The 18,820-nt window shown below is 37.6% G+C and overlaps 1 protein-coding gene across 1 annotated transcript in view; it reads left to right on the forward strand.

The window, feature by feature from the left end:
• The window catches only part of KCNK10 (potassium two pore domain channel subfamily K member 10), a 180,948-nt gene that overhangs the window by 14,330 nt on the left and 147,798 nt on the right, over positions 1-18,820 (forward strand). Inside the window, exon 2 of the mRNA XM_050795868.1 lies at positions 1,216-1,283. The gene's annotated coding sequence lies outside the window, so the exon portion shown is untranslated. The remainder of the gene's footprint in view (positions 1-1,215; positions 1,284-18,820) is intronic.

Genomic DNA, 18,820 nt, shown 5'->3' on the forward strand with positions numbered 1-18,820 from the left:
TAGCACCCATATCAAGAAACTGATTATCTCCAAACTCCCTAAATTCTGCTCTTGCTTCTTCTAATCACTGTCCTTTCACCAGGGTTACCTGGTATCTTGCCTTCTAATAGGATAAATTAGTTCAGTCTGTTTTTAACTTTTCTATAACTGGAATAATACAGTATGTACTCTTTTGTGTCTAGCTTCTTTCATTTAACTTTTATGTTTGTGAGATTCACCTATGTTGTTGTTTGTAATTGTTCATTCTGATCAAGAATATTAAATTGTGCAACTATGCCACAATTTATGGACCATTCTGCTGCTGATGTTCATTTTGGTGCTTTTATTGTTTTTAACTGCTACAAATTGTGTTCTAATGAACATTCTTGATCATATTTTTTGATTACATATCTAGGGGTAAAATTGCTGTGTCATACATAGAATAAACATATGTCCAAATTCATAGGGACTGCCAAATAGTTTTCCAAATGGTTGTATCAATTTGCATTCTCAACAGTAGTGGGCAAGAAATCCTGGGAATTTTCTTCCACCTCTGCCATTCCTGAGACAGCAAGAACAACCTCTCCTCTTCCTCCTCCTCCTCAGCCTACTCACTGTGAAGATGATGAGGGTGAAGACCTTTGTGATAATCCACTTCCACTTACTGAATGTTAAATATATTTTCTCTATCTTACGATTTTCTTAGTAACACTCCCTCTTCTCTAGCTTACTTTATTGTATTAATAAGAATACAGCACATAATACATATAACATACAAAATATGTGTTAATGAATTGTTTATGTTATTGGTAAGGCTTTCAGTCAACAAGAGGCTGTTTGTAGTTAAGTTTCTGGGGATCCAAGAGTTATATGCATATTTCTGACAGAGCAAGTGGTTGGTACCACTAACCCCCATGTTGTTCAAGGGTCATCTGTACTTGCCAACACTTATTATTTTCTGTTGGATGAATAGTGGTAGCAGATTATGGTTTTCTCATTAGCATTTTCTTGAGGACTAATAAAGTTGAGCACCTTTTCACACCTATACTGTCCATTTTAATAGCCTCTTTTGTGAAATATAATTTCCAGGTTTTTGCCTGATTTTCTGTTTTTTTTTTTTTTTTTCTTATTGATTTACAAGAATTCTTTGTATGTAATGGATAATTTCTTCATTTTCTTATGTATAATGAATATTTAAGTGTTCAGATTTTGCTTGGTATGTTTTTATGTTTTCAGGTATTCTGTTTATTATGCACCTCAGGACTCTGTATATTGAAGTCTGGAAAGCTTCAGATGACACTCAGGTAAAAAAAAGTTTCCTTATTCAAAAGTCAAAATTACTGTATGCAATGTGTCATCATCATTTAATGACATTTTAAATTCACATTCTGTTTTTTTTAGTTTTAGCCTTTTAATATTGTTCGATACATTGTTTAAAACCGGATATAAAAATCAGAAGGACAAAGGGAAAGGAAGAGATAATAAATGTGCTTTGATTTTGTTAGAATAGACCGTAATATCTCATTTTGGGCATATGTATGGTGATGTTCATAAGACGATTGAAAATCCTGGTTTGGATTTCAGTTTTGCAACTTACTAGTGTTTCCTGGTCAAAATAGCCTTGCAATCACCATATACTGGGGAAGACATTGGCCATTTTGGACTACCTAGTGTCGGTTTTTTGGTAGCAGCACCCAGTACCTTTCTGGAGAGCCATCCTAGATCCACAGCTGGTCTATGTGTGTTGACCCCACCCCTATACCTCCAGCAGAGAGTACGAGCTACTAATTCACACCTGGCCAATCAAGCATCATATTCCTTAGGGCACAGTCATTGGTTTAATGTTGGGCATGTGACCCAGTCAGAAGCATTGACATGTAAGAAGACCTGTGTTAGGACCACAGAGGGAGAAAAAGACTCTTCCCTGGTGAATTTGACCTTTGGAAAATGAGACGTAGAACTGTTGCAAAGCACCTTGCAACCTCAAGGGAAGATCTTGTTGAAAACAGAGCCAGCCCAGAAGAGGCGCAGCTGAGAGAGAGAGAATTGAAATATTTTGAGTCTTTTGGATCAAGCCATGGCTGAAACAAATGATACTTGGTCTTTTCAGTAATGTGAGCCTATACATTTCTTGTCTGCTTAATACAGTTTGGGTTGGGTTTTCTGATACTTGAAACTGCAAGAGCCTTAACTTGTGCAAATATCTGTCCCAGATGTTAGTAGCATTGTATGTGATATACAAAGTATGATAATGGTATGGCTTGAAGCAGAGACTTTTTCCTGAAAGGTAAATATTCTTTCAAATAATAGTTTTATAATTTAGGCACCAGGATTTAAAGTTTCTTAAGGGTTTGTGGATGGAATTAAAGATTATGGTAAAAATGTTTGGTTAGGTTTTGTTTAATGGTGATAGGTGGGAAAAGTGAAATGTGTGCTCTGTCTATGGTCAAGAATAACTACTGTGCTTCATAAGAGTGATTCCCTAGTACCTGTTTTTCGACTCTCTCCATCAGAATTGCTTGGGGAGCTCGCCATAAATACGCATTTTAGGCCTCTAACCTTGGAGATCTGGATAACTAAATGTGGGATGATGAGTAGAGTGTGTAATTTTAAACAAACTCCAAGATTTGGGAACCAATGCTTTATTACAGGACTCACCCTCCTAATCGTGGGACACAGATGGCTCCTGCTTAACTTTTTCCAGGAATTTTGAACCAGACAAGGGAATAAAACAAAGAGAAGAAACAGAGAGGTACACATAGGCCATGAGAAAAGCATAACTGCTAAAGGACTGAAGAATACTGGGGTGGAGAGGGGAAGGGAAGAGATTTTACATCAATACTGTTTTTAAAGAATCAGAGTTTTCTAGAAATAAAAATAGGTTAGGTGGTTGGTTATAGAAGAAAAAAATAAAAAATATAAATAAAAATAAATTTATTTGGAAATGCAAAGGTGCATGTATATTCCTCATTTCTACCTGGATGCGTGGGGAAAAGAATGAGGAAGAAGTGATCCCAGTTCTCTTTCCTGTGGCATTGCTGACTCAAAATATATGTCAGTGAGTCGGGCACTGTGGCTCATGCCTGTAATCCCAGCACTTTGGGAGGCTGAGGCGGGCAGATCACTTGAGGTCAGGAGTTTGAGACCAGCCTGGCCAACATGGTAAAACCCCATCTCTACTAAAAATACAAAAATTAGCCTGGTGTGGTGGAATGCACCTGTAATCCCAGATACTTGGGAGGCTGAGGCAGGAGAATTGCTTGAACTGGGGAGGCAGAGGTTGCAGTGAGCTAAGACTGGGTCACTGCACTCCAGCCTGGGAGACAAAGTGAGACTCTGTCTCAATTAAATATATATGTATGTGTGTGTGTGTGTATGTGTGTGTGTGCGTGTATGTGTATGTATATGTCAGTGTACAGTTGACCCTGCATTGAACACTGCAGGAGTTAGGGGTACCAACTCCCTGTGCAGTCAGTGATCAGTGTTTAACTTTTGACTCCCCCAAAACTTAACTACTAACACTGTTGACTGAAAGTCTTACCAATAACATGAACAGTTGATTAATACATGTTTTGTGTGTTATATTATTATATACTATATTCTTACAATAAATTAAGCTAGAGAAAAGAAAAAGTTATTAAGAAAATCGTAAGTAGAGACAATATATTTACAATTTATTAAGAGGACGTGGATCATCATAAAGGTTTTCATCCCTTTCGTCTTCATGTTGAATAAGCTGAGGAGGAGGAGGAAGAGGAGTTGGTTTTGTTATCTCAGGAATGGCAGAGGTGGAAGAAAATCTGTATGTAAGTGAATTCTTGCAGTTTAGACCCATGTTGTTCAAGATTTTACTGTATTTCACACACATTGGTTTTTGCATGGAGTCACGAAGAAGACATCCACTCCCTTACCTATTTAGTAGTGAGTAAAATTGATGAAAAAACTGTTATTATTAATCATCTCCAAATAAAAATTTTCTAGTTCCTTCAACTCCACTAGCATGCATATCATATATAGTAAAATATAACAGGTTAATTAGAGGACATATGTTGACTTCAAATACAATTTTGTATGTGAAAAGACTCCAGACTTTGTTCTTAAATACTGTAACCGATGCCCAATAATTGATGTTGAAATTACTTTATAGATCCGGCTCTAGGAAAAATAGCTAATGATTCTCTTACAACCCCAGGAGTATCACATTACACTTCACCATCATTGGCTGTATTTCAGGCAGGAGGGGCATATAGTTTGAACTACATCCTATCCGAATCCCTGTAATAAAGAGCTATGAATATGGGAATTCCGATTTGTATATTACATTGTATGTAATATTGAAAAATTGTTTTAAAAATTTAAATTACTACTTATTTTAAAATAAAAATATTTAAATTTAATAAAATTAAAGCCTTTTAAATTTAATTAGATTAAAATAATTTAATTTAAAATAAAAAATAATTTAAATTTGTTTTAAAATTAAAATTTAAAAATTACTTTCAAACAAATATTTATTTAATTTTAAATACAATTAAAATAGAAATAGAAGCTGAGTAGAACTAACTGTGAGAACCTTTCTTTTAGTCTGGCTATTTCATGTTCTGCTTTAAAATGTAAGCAAAACAGATTCTTTTCAGTGCCAAAGTGTTTTTTTTCCTAACCAAACTCAAATCCTTTGATTTAACAATTGACTCAGATTACTTTTTTGGTGCGTGAATTGTTATTTACAGTTCTTTTGGCCAAACCACAATAAGAAGTACTACCTATAACCACAAGACGTTCAAATTTTACTTTTTTATCTACCAGATGAATATATTTATTACTGCAATTATTGTGGCTACTCTGCATCTGGAAGCAAAATATGTAGCAATCTAAATAGCTTAGCATCTTAGTTAGGTTACAGTTGAAACGCATGGATTTGGGCTCTTACCTGGATCCTGCTACTAACCACGGGAATGATTTTGGCAAATTATCAGGCCACTCTGACCCTCCGTCTCCTCCTCTCTTTTAACAGGGGCTGGGGCCAATGATCCATGTATAGTTCTAAATGTGAATGGGCTGCTAGACACTGGCTGACATAGACTCTTAAGAGACTCAGCGAAGGAAATAGCATACTGTGTCTTCTGGGCAGAACCCAAAAAATAAGAAATAAAATAATAACCAAAGTAAAATTCATTATTTCCTAATGACGTAAAACAAAACAAATCCTGTTAGTCACCTTTGGAGGATGCTAGGGAACCAACTACTTATTCCGACAACTAGTACATAAAGGGAAAGAACTGAACACTTATCCTATTTGTTGTGGTTGGACTATACCTCAAGGTAATCGAATAGATCATAAAGGAGAGTTCATCATACAATAATTCCAGCTAATAAATGCCAAAAGAGTAGAATTAAAATGTTATCATTTTGCAACCCCCAAAAATGGCTCAAGACGATGATCACAAATAGTTGTAAAATAATTAGGGGAAAAGCAAATGTGGAACTTTGTAGTAGGTAGATCAGGCTGACAACAAATGAAACCATTAGCCAATCTCAGTGTCACACAAAAAGATACCCAGGCATTATGGTGATAAGATGTAAAGTACAAAATCCCACCTACGAAGCATTCTTTCCAAATATATTGAACCTGAATATGCTGTAGATCTAATTTCTCATTTACAGGAAATGCAGGGAAGATAGGAACATACTAAAGATACTCAGAGATAAATTAAAATCTGGAAAGTTTTACAACGCAAACAACCTGACCTGGTTTCTTCAACAAATAATTTAGAGGGAAGAAGAAAAGAAGAAATTCATAGAACAAGAGATATGTTACCAGATGCAGCATATAGACCTGGTTTAAATCTTGTTGCAAGCAAACTAACTCAATAAAGAAAGCAAATATTAGACAATTGGGGGAAATTTGAATACTGAATAGATATCTGCTATTAAAATATTTTGTTAATTTTTTAGGTGATATATCATATTTTGGTTATGTTAAAAAAGGAAACTTTTTTTTTTTTTTTGAGATGGAGTCTTGCTGTGTCACCCAGGCTGGAGTGCAGTGGCATGATCTTGGCTCACTGCAACCTCTGCCTCGGGGTTCAAGTGATTCTCCTGCCTTAGCCTCCCGAGTACCTGGGATTACAGGTGCACACCACCATGCTCAGCTAATTTTTTTGTATTTTTAGTAGAGACAGGGTTTCACCATGTTGGCCAGGCTGGTCTTGAACTCCTGACCTCAAGCGGTCTACCTGCCTTGACCTCCTAAAGTGCTAGGATTACTGGCCAGAGCCACCTTGCCCAGCAGAAAACATTGTTTTCAGAGATGTATTTGAGGTATTTATAGACGGAACAATATGATGTCTGGGATTTGCTTCAAAATAATCCAGTGGCAGGGTGGTGAGTGGGAGTGTAGATAAAACTAGATTGCTCATGTGTTGACAATTGTTGAAAACGGGTTTTGGCATCATGGCACATGTATTCCTATGTAACAAACCTGCATGTTCTGCACATGTATACCAGAACTTAAAGTATAATAATAATTTAAAAAAAGAAAATGGGTTTTGGGCACATGAAGATTCATTATATTACTTTTAGTGAATATCACATTATTCATTATATTACTCTCTTTGTTTTTATGTATGTTTGAAAATTTGCCTAATTAATTTTTTTAATGGGAAAAAGTAATAAACACTTTATTAAATTTATTAAATTGCATACTTAATACTTGTGCAGGTTTTTATATCAATGACTGTATTAGTCTGTTGCTATACAGAACTACCTGAGAACGGGTAATTTATAAAGAAAAGAGATTTAATTGACTCACAGTTCTGCAGGCTGTACAGGAAGCATGGCTGGAAAGGCCTCGGGAAACTTACCATCATGGCAGAAGGCAAGGGGAAGCAGGTACGTCTTACATGGCCAGAGAAGGAGGAAGAGAGAGAAGAGGCTAGTGCTACACACTTTTAAACAACCAGATCTCATGAGAACTCACTGACTTCCATGAGAACAGCAAGGGAGAAATCTGCCTCCATGATCCAATCACCTCCCACTAGGCTCCTACTCCAACATTGGGAATTAAAATTTGACATGAGATTTGGGTGGGGACACAGATCCGAACCATATCAATAGCTGTATTAGTTTCCTGTAGCTTCCATAACAAAGTATCACAAATTGATGGCTTAAAACAACAGAAATGGACTCTCTCAAAGTTCTGGAGGACAGAGGTCTGAAATCCAGCAGAGCTGTGCTGTCTCCTGGGGCTCTAGTGGAGGATCTGTTTTGGGCCTCTTCCAGCTTCTGGTGTCTGTTGGCATTACTTGATTTGTGGCCGTATTACTCCAGTCTCTGCCTCTATGGTCACATTGCTGCCTCCTCTTCTGTCTGTGTACTCTCCTCTTGCCTCTCTTATAAGGATATTTGTCCTCGGATTTAGGGCCTGTCAGATAGTCTAGGATGATTTCCTCATCTCAAAATTCTTAACTCAATGATATCTGCAAACCTTTTTCCAACACGTGGACATATCTTTTGGGAGGCCACCATCCAACCCACGATAATGGCATATTTCAGTAGAAAGATTTGAAAACTAATAACTAACAAGCACAGTTTATCTTTCTCAATTTCACCATAAGGAGTAACTGTCAGAGTTATTTCTGGTACGAATGTGTGAGATATCCTTGATTTTTTCCCTACCTTGTCACATAAGCAAGTCCTGTCATTTTCACTAAAAAAAAAAAAGTAAATGAAATCTTTCTACTTCTTTCCAACTACACTCTCAATACTTTAATCTCATCTATCATATTCTATGATGGTCTTACTGATCTTCCTGGCTTCTAATCTTACCTCTCTCCATTCTTCTCTCCACAGAAGCCAAGAATAATTAATTAAAAACAAAAAAAACAAAACAAAACAAAAATTTATAATCTAATCACCATCTCTTCCTTGCTCTGTATTGAAATGGTAGTCCATTGCTTCTAGAATAAAATCCAAACACTACCATGGCTTCAAAGGTGGGAATACATAATTTATCGTCCAACTTTGTCTACACTTATCTGGGGCTATTCCCTTTCTTACCCACAACTGCCCAGCCCCACTGGCTTCCCTTCAGTGTTTTAAACACTCCAAAGTCTACTCCAGTAAATATAAACCTGGGAAAAGGAGACACCAGACAGTGTTTACTATGAGAACTCTATTGATAATTGGGCAAATTGTCATTTTTTAAATGGAAATAATAATTCATGATGGAAACAGTAATTTATGTTGGATACAGATACATTAGAAAACATGTAAATAAACTATAAATACTCATCCCTCTTCCTACCCTCTGAGATAATAATATTTTCATATATATCTGTTCAGAATGTATGCTTAAATATTACAAACATATGATTGTATAACTTGGTAACTTTTATTTTATTTTATTTTTTTGAGATGGAGTATTGCTCTGTCACTCAGGCTGGAGTGCAGTGGCATGATCTCGGCTCACTGCAACTTTTGCCTCCCAGGTTCAAGTGATTCTCATGCTTTAGCCTCCTGAGTAGCTAGGATTACAGGTGTGCACCACCATGTCTCGCTAATGGCTAATTTTTGTATATTTGGTACAGACCGGATTTTGCCATGTTGGCCCGGCTGACCTCAAACTCCTGACATCAAGTGATCCACCTGCCTCGGCCTCCAAAAATGCTGGGATTACAGGCATGAGCCATTGCCCCGGCTGTAACGTTTTTTTTTCCCACTTAGCAATGAACTGAGAGTGTTTTTTCACACTATTACATATACCATTTCATCATTTTCTTAAGGCTTTTGATCCATATGTCCCAATCACCCTCCCCAGGACTTGTGCTAATCTGCATTCCCGCCAGCAGAGCATGAAAGTGCCCATTTCCCCACATCCCTGGACATCTTTTTTAATCTCAGCTGATCTGAGAGATGAAAAACAGCATCCTATTGTTCAATTTGCATTTCTTGGATGGTTGTGACAATGAACTTTTTTTTTTCTGGTATTTCTCACCTATAGTTCTTTATAACTGTGTAACGAAGTATTTGGTTATATTTTAAAAAGAAATAGCAAATGAGCTAAAAAAGCATTTGTGAAAGCCACTTAGTGCCAAATTGCAGTAGCCCTGCCACCATGCCTGAAAGCATAGTTGTATCAATGCCTCTAAGTCGTTTGCTCTCCTGGATCTGAGCATACAACCTGGGCTTTATAGCCCTTATTAGGGAAGACTTGATTTTCTTCTTGTAAAATATAAATCACAGAAAACCCTCCATGATCAGTCTTCAAAGTTATTGCTTGCATTCTCTGAAAATACATGTGGTAAAACAAGAAATTATAGATTTAAAATCTAAGTTTCAGAATGGGGCCCAACAACTTGCACTTGCCATTGTCTGGGGTTTTGATCATCTTTAAGTTTCAGCATGGAGTTCACGTAGCTTGATATATTAGCGTAGTCAGCAATACATTTTCCTGTTACATTTATTTTAGAAAGAAGGTCAGATAAATGTGTAGGAAAACCCTCATTTTCCACATTATTTTTGAACAGGCAATTTTATTTTGCTTCATCTGAAAAAAAAATAACAGCAGGATATTTCAGGGCACTGTGTCTTATATAGTACTGCAGATGTAAAAATGTATCACATACTTGCTTGTGAGGCAATACCAGGGATTACAGAGTACTTATAACTGTCCAAGGTCCTGAAATCTCAAATTTTCCTAGTCTACAATTTTGTGTATTATTTTGAACTCAGAGTGTTTTTCATTGAGCAGAGACATTCTATCACTTCATGTTTCTTATACTCTATTTTAATCATTTATGTGTATCTAAAGTTCATCCACATGAAGGTTGCAGTGAGATGAGATTGCGCCACTGTACTCCAGCCTAGGTGACAGAGTGAGACTCCATATCAAAAAGAAAGAAAGAAAGAAAGAAAGAGAGAGAGAGAGAGAGAGAGAGAGAGAGAGACAGAAAGAAAGAAAGAAAGAAAGAAAGAAAGAAAGAAAGAAAGAAAGAAAGAAAGAAAAGAAAGAAAGAAAGAAAGAAAGAAACGAAGGAAGGAAGGAAGGAAGGAAGGAAGAAGGGAAGGAAGGAAGGAAGGAAAGAAGGAAGGAAGGAAGAGAAAAAGAAAGGAAGGAAGAACAAAGGAAGGAAAGAAGAAAAGAAGAAAGAAAGAAAGAGAAAAAGAAAGGAAGGAAGAAAGAAAAGAAAGAGAAAAAGAAAGGAAGAAAGGAAGTCCACTTGAATATGGACAACTGACTGAGTAGACCAATTTTATGTGTGATATAGTGTCATATTTTTAAGAGCTATTTTTATTAAAAAACTTAACCAAAACAAATAAATGTAATTATGGTTGTGATTGTGAGACCAAATATTTTCTTAAAAAACTCAAAAACATAAACCAACATGACCTAAATCACAGCTAAATAGAGAGCTCACTGTAAATAGAAATTTTAAAGAAAGAGATCTAGTACATCAGAAATAAAATTAAATATTACGATTCAATAAATGCAAGTGCAGGAGTACCAAAAATAAAAAAAAATAACCTGTTAAATAAAAGGGACATGTGGAAACAATGTTTTGTTTTAATGGCAAAAGTGGAGGGCCAAGGAACACAGTGTGCCATTTCATGGGAGGGAATGGTGACACTGGAAAGACACATGGTGAGTATTGCTTTAAAAAAATCTAGTCTTTACCAAAATCAAAGTTCAATGGTGATCAGATATGTGGCTCGTGCACCATCTGTGAGGGGAGCAGGTGGAGAGGGGAAGCCAAACTAGACCAAGAAGGAAGTGTCAGCATTTATCAAGAGAGCACACTAAGTAGCTTTATGAAATAGGCTCAGTGGAAAGAAGACAAATCAGGAAAGATAGTTTCTTCCTTAAAGAAATGAGACAGACACATAGAAGAACTCAGAATCTCAGCATTTAACCCTTTCATTGAGCAACAAAAGCTCAGACAGGCAAAGTGGCTTCCTCAAGTTCAGACAGCTTATCAGTGGCAGAGCTGAGACTAGAAATTAGTAGTTTCAATTTCTACTAGAGTGGTCTTCCCACTCTAGGACAGCTATCTCATATGTGAAAAACTTAACATTCATATAAGCAAGCATGCACCACAGTTAAACAAAAAGGGGCTGGGCATGGCAGCTCGTGTCTGTAATCCCAGCACTTTGGGAGGCCGAGGTGGGTGGATCACCTGAGCCCGGGAGTTCAAGACCAGGCTGGGCAACATGGTGAAGCCCATCTCTACTAAAAACACAAAAATTAGCCAGGTGCGTGTCTGTAATATCAGCCACTTGGGAGGCTGAGGTGAGAATTGCTTGAGCCCTGGAGGTGGAGGCTGCAGTGAACGGAGAGAGCACCACTGCATTCCAGCCTGGGTGAAAGAGTGAGACTTAGTCTAAAAAAAAAAAAAAAAAGTTAAACACAAAGGACTTGAGAAATACAGCAATTAAATGAATGGATGACAAAGCGAACAGTAGAGAAAGGAGCTGTGTAACATGAGTCAAGAGAAAGATGTCTGGCTTTACATGAATTTTAAGGAGGGGGAAGAGCATTGTCCAAGAGGTATGAGAAAGATGGAGGTGTTGATAGGCCCAAAGTTACTAAGGGGAGCCCAGAAAACCATGTGGCTTTTGGGACCAATCAGAGAAAAAGTGGAGAAAAGACTTCAATAGTCCCACCGATAAGGGACAGAGGTGTTATACATGCTTGAGCCCGGGAGTTCAAGACCAGGCTGGGTAACATGGTGAATGGGCAACCCGAATGCATCTGAAATGGAGAGTTTCAGATTACTGAAATTTCTAATTGTGTAATTTTGCTTTTTTCACAACCTCTAACTCCCATTATGCTTGCAAATATTTCTCAAATACATTAGTTCATTTTATGAAGAGTTGAAGCCAGTCAGAATATTTCTGTTCCAGTCTCAATTCTATCACAGACCAGCTGTTTGCCCTCAGGGAAGTCACGTTACCTCTCAGGGCCTCACTGTTATCAGTAAAACAAAGGGCTCTAGTACATTAGAATTTCCCAGACTTTGCATGGAAGAATCACCTGGTGGTCAGGTTTGGTGGTTCATGCCTGTAATCCCAACACTTTTGGAAGCTGAGGTAGGAGGATTGCTTGAGCCTAGGAGTTTGAGGTTGCAGTGGGCTATGAACACAACACTGTACTACAGTCTGAATGAGAGAGTGAGACTTTGTCTCAAAAAAAAAAAAAAAAAACCAAAAAACAAAAAAACAAAAAAAAAATCACCTGGGGCTCTGAGGCTCTTGTCAAATAAATGAATCTCCAGGCTCCACCTTAGACCCACTGAAACAGGATCTCAGAGGAAGCACTTGGACCTAGGAATCTGCTTCTTGTCACCGGCAAATTTTGCAAAGCTCCCACTACATAATCTCCACGGTCCCTACTAATGATATTTATGACTCAGTTTTCTCAGTGGAAGCTCAGAATTTCTAAAGCAACTGAATCTCTATTTGATGGACTGAAGGTAACTGCAAATTTGGAAAACATTGTAAGGTTCTCTAACTTTCTATGGGTAAAGGACAAAAGAATGGATACATGCACTGGCTCCAGGTTATTCATTCTTTCTTGAATATAAAATTGAATGGATGAGTCTTTGATGTCAGCTTATAAAATTTATATGCCAGGGCTGGGCATGGTGGCCCACGTCCATAGTCTCAGCTACTTAGGAAGCTGAGGCTAGAGGATCACTTGAGTCCAGGAGTTTGAGGCTGCAGTGTGCTTTGATTGCACCTGTGAACAGCCACTGCACTCCAGCCTGGACAGCATAGTGAGGCCTTGTCTCTGAGAAACAAATTCTATATGCCAGAAAAAATATACCATATGCAATGTGCCCATGTTACAAATAAAAGTCTTGTCTCCAAAGACGCAAAATAATAGACGATGCTATCTCCTAGGAGTAGAGTAAAGCGAAGCAAACCATCGCCATGAAAGTATGAGCTTTACGTGGTCGCGGTAGCTTCTTTAATAAAAGAGCAAGTTACCCAGCTACTCAGAGGCAGAGTGTAGATTCCCTACTCCCAATATTTTAGAATTAAACTTATTCTTTTCCTCATGCATGGCTCAATAGCAATGGGGGCATCCCCGTAATATCAAGTTCAAAGTTACTGTGATTTAGAGGAAGAACATTGTTATGATATTGCATAGCCATAATGTTTTGATTTCTTTCCAACGGAGAAAAATAGCACTTAGGAAAACAAGAGAAGCTCAAAATATCCAGAAATGACAAACACAATAATACATTTTCTCCCTCAAAACTAATCTAAACTTAATTTGAATTCATGTATGACATAAAGTACTTAAATATTCTCTTTCCAAAAATTGACCTTGAAGGATTGGAATTCATCATATATTCTTGCTTATTGCATTCATCTGTGTATCTTATCTAAAGGACCAGAGCACACAATTGTTCAGTTTGCACATTGTATACAGGCCCTAGGCTGAGGTGGTGAGTGGGACTGAAAGCCAGTTCAAGTTCTAGACATACTGCTGTGCTTCCTGATATTGGCACATCCTTCCTGTCTCATACTGCACCCCTTGTCCCCAGGAGATGTCTTCTGAGGTGAACAAAGAACAAATACACTGTCTCAAGTTAAGATAGTGCCATAGTGCGCTGTTTCCCACCAGAGGGGAGTGCCTTTCTCTAACTGCCATCTAGGCTAGCAGTGGCCATCTAGGCTTGCAGTGTTTGACCTTCTCTTCTACGACATTGCTGGAGGTAGATTTAATTGAGTGAGTTCTGATTAGTTGAGATTTTACTACGGTGCATTACATAGTGAGGCAATAATTGATACAGGTTTTCTAAAAATGTTGCATTCCTTCTACCTGAAGATTATAGTCACTTACAATGCTTTGGAACCTGAAGACATCACTCTTTTGAAACTCTTCTTGAAAAATAAGGACTCAAATTTGGAAAAAAAAGAAAAAGAATAGTTTTTCATAAAAGATACCATAAGATTCTTAGAAATTACAGTTGTCAACTGAACTTTGATTCCTGATGAAATTCTTTTGCAGGTCCAAGAGGATCAGCATATCAATGCGTATCAGTAATATTAGATGACTATTAAAAATATAGTACTGGGGCCAGGCACGTGGTTCACACCTGTAATCTTAGCACTTTGGGAGGCTGAGGCAGGTGGATCATTTGAGGTCAGGAGTTCGAGACCAGCCTGGCCAACATGGTGAAACCTCATCTCTACTAAAAAGTACAAAAATTAGCCAGTCATGGTGGCGGGCTCCTGTAGTCCCAGTTACTGGGGAGGCTGAGGCAGGAGAATCGCTTGAGCCCAAGAGACGGAAGTTGCAGTGAGCTGAGATTTCGCCACTGCACTCCAGCCTGGGTGACAGAGGCAAGACTCCATCTAAAAACAAAGAAACAAACAAACAAACACAAACAAACAAAGAAAACCCCTAAATAAAACCATAGTATTGGAATCTAAATATAGAGGCATTATATAAACTGGAAATAGATCCTCTTTCTATACCCCAGCATTATTAACTGACCACCAAAAGAGTAGAGTAGGTTGAGCAACATAATGTGATTGTATATGACACTGAATAAAAGTTGAAGTAATTCCAAGAAGACTGCATATCTGGGTAAATACTTCAGGATGGTCACAAATTTGCCATGATTTCAGGGACGTAACAAAGGTTTTCTCACCTCCCTCTCTACTCACCTCTTCCCCATACTTCTTTGATTTGTTTCATAATGTCTGATGGTCTAAGATTTATTTTTCATTACTTTGGCTTAAATGTTCACCTGGTGCTAAAAATGCAAATACCTCTGGGATAGGAAGAACATTGTCTTTGAGCATCAGTTCTCTCAAAGAACAAAGACGACACACTTCGATAGGGAGAATAATACAAGGGAATAGTACCCCAGAGTTGGGGAGATAACAATGAAAATGAAAAAGGGTCAAGAGTGTTTCAACAGCAATTGCCAGATATCAAAACTTTGTGTAATCATCTTGGCATTGGGAATGGTAATTTGACTTAGAGATTAGTGGGTCCTCAACTTCAGTCAGGTAGCTCGAGTTTGATTTCTACTTCCATTTCTAACTAGCTTTGCTTATTTGAATAAGCAGTAACCTCTCTAAGCTCCAATGTTCTCCTCAACAAATATTTATGTGCCCAACACATGTCAGGTATTATTTTAAAATAAATCACAATAATATTGTCCATCTTCTAGGATTGTTATGAGAAATAAATGGGATAGTCTTAAAAAGTGGTTCCTATGTGCCTGGTGGATAGTAAGAAAAATCTTATGGAACAAGTAATCCTAAAGATGATTCCTTTAATATGTGAATTCCTACACAGTTTACAAAGCACTTTCACATCTACTGCCTCCTTACAGCAACCCTGTAGGCAGAACTAGCCAGACATTTAGTGCTCCATTTTACAGGTGAGGAAACTGAATGAAGCTTGGCATGATCTACTTGGTTGGCTGTGCAGTGCTCCCTACTGAAAAGAATGGTTGGCTAAAATGTGCGTAAGTTGGCCAAATACTTGTTCTTACTACAGACCCCTATTTTATAGATGCAGAAACTCAGTAAGGCTTAGAAAGACTTTGATTTTCTTTTCTGAAACTTGTAGTGAAAAAGAATGCTTTTAGGAAAAGTATGAGTTGGTCATATTAGCCTCTATATATTGGTAAAGGGGTAAAAAGGGTTATTTGACATGAAGAAGAGGACATTGAACAATTTAATCTTTAATACATAACAGTTATTGAAAAAGACTGGTTTCTCCTCATCTTCTCTTAAGTATTGAAAAATTTAAAGAAGAAAGAGATTTAGACTGGAAATAAGAAAATATTTTTACTTCACTGAAGTTTTTTAAATTTGGAAAAGCCCATCAACAAAGGGTTTGGAATCTTTCACTAACTATATTTAGAAACCTTGAATAGTCATATATATTGGAATCCTATTTAGAAGTAGAAAACTGAACCAGTAATCTTGAAATGACCTCTTTGAAATCTGGTTGCATGATTCAGCAAACATTTAGCTGACTTAGTTGTAGGAGAAGAAAGTTCGTATATTACATTTGTTCCAATGATTTTCAAGCAAACAAATATTAGCTTTAAGAGCAGCAAAAATGAAATGAATTTATTTCACACATTCCCATAGGATGTGGAGACTGTGTCTCACACTTGATCTTCGCTAAAAGGCTGAGAAGCAATGTGAGACTGTGTCTCACTTCCTACTGAACACAATTTTTTCTACTGGCCAGGCTATTCCAAGCCTTTCATAGGCTCTCTGGGAGAAGCATCTGTCCATATGCCCAGACAGTAGGTCCTTCTAAAGAATTTTCAACTCTGCCAAGTTGAAAGACCCTGAGAATAAGACTTGCTCATAAATCAATAGGTTATTGAAAGCACACATGCTTTCTACATGTCTTTAAGTTTGGTTCAAATTAAAACCTTCCTAGAATGACATGAAAATCAGAGCTCATTCATTTTGGTGTGTGACCTTGCTGAGTTCTTATTTTTAAATTCAGTAAAATACCATATGTGCCTGTCAACTTGGTGTATATGTGTGAAAACACTCATCTATCCCTGAAACAAGACCTTTTTTATCCTTTTGGATAAAAAACAAAGATAACTTCTTTGAGTAAAGCAAAGTCTAAGGAGGAGAGAAATTTGAGTGAGTGAAGCTACAACTGTCTTCCATTCTATGGATACTGGCACAGATGCTGAGTTTACAGAAACTGTTAACTTCTTTTAATGTCCTACTAAGACCAGGTAATAATTTTTCCCCTTTGACTCAACTTATCCTTAGCTACATCAGGCCATTAAACATACCAGAAAGGAAAAGAGCTTGGATTGTTTGAAAAAAATCAATGGCATTAGAAAAATATGAAGATGCTTTTCTAGAAAAGAAAGATGCTTTTCTAAATAGAACAAGCAAATTCAGTCTTTGATTGGATCCTGATTGTCTTAGTCTGTTTTTGCTGGTTAGTTTATAAATAATGGAAACTTGCTTCTCACAGTTCTGGAGATTGGGAAGTCCAAAACCAAGGCTTGTTCTCTGCTTCCAAGATAACATCTCCTTGCTGCGTCCTCACATGACAGAAGGGCAATAAGAGACAAGCTCATTCCCTCAAGTCCTTTTATTAAAAGGATGCCATCCCCATAAGCTACCAATGACTTTCTTCACAGCATTGGAAAAAACTACTTTAAACTTCATATGGAACCAAAAAAGAGCCCTCATTGCCAAGACAATCCTAAGCAAAAAGAACAAAGCTGGAGGCATCACGCTACGTGACTTCCAACTACACTACAAGGCTACAGTAACCAAAACAGCATGGTACTGGTGCCAAAACAGCAATATAGACCAATGGAACAGAACAGAGCCCTCAGAAATAATACCACACATCTACAACCATCTGATCTTTGACAAACCTGACAAAAACAAGAAATGGGAAAAGGATTCCCTATTTAATAAATGCTGCTGGGAAAACTGGCTAGCCATATGTAGAAAGCCGAAACTGAATCCCTTCCTTACACCTTATACAAAAATTATTTCAAGATGGACTAAAGACTTAAATGTCAGACCTAAAACCATAGAAACTCTAGAAGAAAACCTAGGCAATACCATTCAGGACATAGGCATGGGCAGGGACTTCATGTCTAAAACACCAAAAGCAATGACAACAAAAGCCAAAATCGAGAAATGGGATCTAATTAAACTAAAGAGTTTCTGCACAGCAAAAGAAACTACCATCAGAGTGAACTGGCAGGCTACAGAATGGGAGAGCATTTTTGCCATCAATCCATCTGACAAGGGCTAATATCCAGAATCTACAAAGAACTTAAACAAATTTACAGGAAAAAATCAAACAACCCCATCAAAAAGTGGGCAAAGAATATGAACAGACAATTCTCAGAAGAAGACATTTATGCAGCCAACAGACACAAGAAAAAATGCTCACGATCACTGGCCATCAGAGAAATGCAAATCAAAACCACAATGAGATCTCACACCAGTTAGAATGGCAATCATTAAAAAGTCAGGAAACAACAGGTGCTGGAGAGGATGTGGAGAAACAGGAACACTTTTATACTGTTGGTGGGACTGTAAACTAGTTCAACCATTGTGGAAGACAGTGTGGCGAGTCCTCAAGGATCTAGAACTAGAAATACCATTTGACCCAGCAATCCCATTACTGGGTATATACCCGAAGGATTATAAATCATGCTGCTATAAAGACACATGCACATGTATGTTTACTGCGGCACTATTCACAATAGCAAAGACTTGGAGTCAACCCAAATGTCCATCAACGATAGACTGGATTAAGAAAATGTGGCACATATATACCATGGAATACTCTGCAGCCATAAAAAAGGATGAGTTCATGTCCTTTGTAGGGACATGGATGAAGCTGGAAACCATCATTCTGAGCAAACTATCGCAAGGACAGAAAAGCAAACACCGCATGTTCTTACTCATAGGTGGGAATTGAACAATGAGAACACTTGGGCACGGGGTGGGGAACACCACACCTGTGGGGGGGTTTGGGGGGAGGGATAGCATTAGGAGATATACCTAAAGTAAATGACGAGTTAATGAGTGCAGCACACCAACATGGCACATGTATCATATGTAACAAACCTGCACATTGTGCACATGTGCCCTGGAATGTGAAGTATAATAATAAAAAAAGGCACTAATTCATAAGCGGGGGTAGTCCTCATGACCTCATTATCTCCTAAAAGCCTCACCTCTTAAGACAATTGCATTGGAGAGTGAATTTTAAATGAGTTTTAGAGAAACACATTCAAACTGCAGCACTGGTTTTTACCAAACAACTGTAACTTTTCCGTGTTTGAAAATTTTCAAAGTA

Source organism: Macaca thibetana, chromosome 7, assembly GCF_024542745.1.
Source record: "Macaca thibetana thibetana isolate TM-01 chromosome 7, ASM2454274v1, whole genome shotgun sequence".
Classification (NCBI taxonomy): Eukaryota; Metazoa; Chordata; class Mammalia; order Primates; family Cercopithecidae; genus Macaca; species Macaca thibetana.